This window comes from Beta vulgaris, chromosome 3 (genome assembly GCF_026745355.1).
Source record: "Beta vulgaris subsp. vulgaris cultivar EL10 chromosome 3, EL10.2, whole genome shotgun sequence".
In the NCBI taxonomy this organism is placed as follows: domain Eukaryota; kingdom Viridiplantae; phylum Streptophyta; class Magnoliopsida; order Caryophyllales; family Amaranthaceae; genus Beta; species Beta vulgaris.
Genome location: NC_079204.1, coordinates 43,795,711 through 43,799,711, shown reverse-complemented (window position 1 = coordinate 43,799,711; position 4,001 = coordinate 43,795,711).

Here is a 4,001-nt window from a genome sequence, read left to right as displayed (position 1 = left end):
CGGCAGCTCGTAGCGATAGTATGAGCCTAGTGGACTTGGTCCCTGCTTACTTTCATGAGGCAGCACCATTAGAGTGTTGAAGCTTCCTCGCGGATGGCTTTTAAGGTATGACGTATTGTAATGTCAGCCGGTTTCTTTGACTCTAAGTACCGGACCAGTAAAACAGAATATGTGTTAATTAATTAGGACATTTGAATACCTCGTTGTACAGACCCATTCAATGGCGTAGAGACAAGCCACAACCTTAGTATAAAGGGCAGAAGAAGCAAAGAGAAAGGCCCCCTATCAGTGTAATCGATGCATATTTTGCGTTACCAACCAAGAGGCTCCTCCAAATCCAGTTATTGCATCCCATGAACCATCTAACTGGATGATGATGTCCGGAGTTCCCTGTTGAAGGCGGCCTAGGTTTGTGAGGATGAATCCGGGAGGGGGATCGTAGTCAGGGGCAGGGGTGGTGAAATCCTCGGAGGATCTTCAGAAATGAATCTCGTGTGTTGTAGATTACCTTCCCGTTCATGTTCATGTAACATCTATAGGTTGGCCCGAACTTGGTGGAAAGCTTGGTTATTCCGCATTTTCCAGATTGCCCATAGAGTACCAATAAACTTCGATAACCTTGTACCCCAAAACCCATCCTCTTTAGTAAATTTGTCGAACCAAAACTTAAGCCAGGAGGCGATTGGAAGTAATGGATGGACAAGAGGTTGCAGCTGAATGCTAGCGCCGGCCCAAGCTTCAATAACTACGGGGAAAAACCGGAAAATGTGTTGGGCATCCTCGTTGTCATGTAAATAAGTTAGGCATTGGTTAGATATAGGAATGCCTCGGTGATGTAGATTGGACGAGGTTGCTAGGCAGTTGTGCCTGAGTTTCCAGATGAACATTTTTCGTTTTGGCATGATGTTCAATCCCCAAAGTTGATGAAAGAATTTCGAGGTTACTAGGGTTGTCACTTGTCATGCTATAAATTTCTTTTTTGTCGGTATTGTAATAAAAGACCATAACCTGATTTTGTAGAGTAGTCCCCCGAGCGTGTGAGAGGCCAGTAGCGGATATCTTTTCATCATGCCAAGAGGGGAGTTCGATACTCTGTATGTGGCGAGCATCGGACCGGATGAATAGTTTATTTGTCGCGTATTCTATCCCTGGTTAGAAGGAAGGAGGAGTTGGCGATAGTGGCACACGCAGCTTCATGTAATGTAACACAATCCCAAAAGTGGGAATCTTTCCGTTTACCCAGGCTTGACTCGCAACTCTGATAGATCTACTGTTACCAACCTTCTAAACACATGTGGTTTTCAAGGTTTGGCTAGCCATAAGGAGACCTCGGCGACCCAAAGAAATATTGTGCAAAGTAGATCTAATCCAGGAGTTATTTTGATTTTCCGAGTGGAAGACCTTATATAGCAGAAGTTGTGTGGATAATGCGCCACACCTTTTTCATAAGGAGCGCCTTGTTGAGACATCCTTTGCAGATACCGAGGCCACCTTGTCCTCGGGGTTGGTGCAGAACTTCCATTTTCTTCCAACGAATCCCGTGTTGAGAATTTTTTTTCCAAAAAAACCGAGCAATCATGGCGTCCAGCTTGTGAACAATAGTTGTTGGGATTGGGAAGATGGAAAGTTGGTTCATAATGGTAGCCACCAGAATGGGAGTTAATAATAATTAGCTTAGTCATGAAAATAAGAGAGAAAAAGTGATGTTATGTGAGTAAAAATGAGGATAAAAAACCTATCCTGGTGCACGATAAGGGTTTTGGCTATCATGCGCTGGTAAGGGTGGAATGGGGAGGAAGAAAAAGGTGGTGGTGCCGAAAAACACTGTTATGGCCTCGGGATCATCTAAGGAGTCTAGTGGTGCCTTTTTTTTTGAACGGGGAAGAAGTGAATGAAGGTGCAGCTAATGGAACAGTATCTGCGACTCCAAACCAGACAAGCACTGGGATGGTGAATAGACCTACTTCGACTCATGTGGAGGTTGCGACTCAGAAATGGCAGAGTTTCACTGGTCAGAATAGAATATCAGACAAAGGTATGGGTCTTAAGTTTATTGCTCTTACCCTTGTTGAAGGTAATCCTACTACTAAACTTGATAAAGTGGAAATTGATAGAATTAATGTCAACTGGGAAAACGCTCTTATCTTGTATGTGGTTGGACAAAACCCAACTATGACTGCCATTTTAGCCTTTATTAAAACTCAATGGGGTTTGAGTTCTGAGCCAGGGGTTTATAAGCATGAAGAAGGGTATTTTGTGGTAAAAATGAAGTCTAGGAGGAGAGAAACTCTGTATTGTATTCTGGACCTCATTTGTTTTTTGGTAAACTTATGATTGTGAAGAAGCGGACTCCTACGTTTGATTTTCATAATGAAATCTTAAAAGTTGTTCCAATTTGGGTTAGGTTACCAAACTTACCTCTGAACTGCTGGAGTGAAAATTCCTTGAGTAGAATTGGAAGTTTGCTAGGTGTCCCAGTGTATGCTGATGAATGCACCATAAAAACATTGTGTATATCGTTTGCAAGAATATTGGTGGAAATTGATGTTACTAAGGATATTCTGTATGAAATTTCTATTGAGGATCCTAATGGTTCTATGTTTAAACATAAAGTTATTTATGATTGGCTCCCTGATTTCTGTAAGCAATGTCAAGTAATTGACCATAATTGTGAGACCAAAGCTAAAGGCCTTCCAAAAATTGTGAAAAAATGGGTGCCTAAGATTAGAAAGAACCAAGAAGGTGAGAAAACAGGGACTCAGGTCACTGTGATATGTTGGAATGTCCGAGGGATCAATAATATCAATAAGCAAAAGGATGTTAGAGCTTTCATCCACATATTTGCAGTTGGTATGCTTGGCCTTTTGGAAACAAAGGTGAAGACACCTAATCTAGGTGGCTTTACCAAAAAATATTTGTAGGATGGTGTTTTTCATCAAATACAAGTTATCATGGAAGTGGTAGAATAATCATTGCATGGAAGATAGGGAGCTTTACTGTGAATATCATCAAAGGTACAACTCAATTGCTACATTGTTTTATTAAGCCTTCGAGTAGTGTGGATGGATTTTTTTGTACTTTTATATATGCTTTTGATGAGAGAGCTAGAATAGAGGAATTGTGGAGGGATTTGAGACTATTACATACTCATTATCCTTGGTTAATTTCTGGAGATTTTAATAGTGTTATGAATAGTTATGAGAGGATTGTTTCATTAGTTAGAGAAATTGAAATTGCTCCTATGAGAGAATATACGGTGGAATGTGAGGTGGTGGATATTAAGTGTTCACAAAGCTTCTTTACATGGAATAATAAGTAGTAAGGGGCAACTCGAGTTTTCTTAAAACTTGATAGAATGTCAGGAAATCAAGCTTGGCAAGATACATTTCCTAATCCTGAAGTGAATTTTCAGTGTGAAGGGGATTTTGATCATTCCCTAGTTGTACTCACAATACATCCTATTAAGAAGGGTTGTAAAATACCTAAAAACCTTTTAGGTATTTTACAACGTGGAAGGGTGATACAATGTTTTTGGAGAAAGTAAGACAAGCTTGGTATGTTTCTGTGGTTGGCTCAAAGATGTAAAGAGTACTAGTTAAACTGAAAGGGTACTTAAAGTGTTGAATAAAGAAGGGTTCTCTGAGTTACATGTAGCAGAAATTAAAGCATAACAAGCCATGATTGAAGCACATAAACAAATGCATCTAAATTCGGGTAATACTGAGTTGGCTGTAGCAGAACTAATTGTTGTTAAAGAGTATAAAATGAAGCATGAGACATATTTGGAGTTTTTGAGGCATAAGGTAAAATTGGATTGGCTTAGAGATGCTAATGAAAACACAACGTTGTTTCATCAGTCTCTTAAAGCAAGAAAAGAATAAAATCATATATAGTATCAATGATGACAGGGGAGAATGGCAGGATAAGCCAGAAGGAGTTTCAGGGGCTTTTTTGGAAATTTATATAAAAAAAATTTAGGCAGCAATGTGCTAAACAGGAAG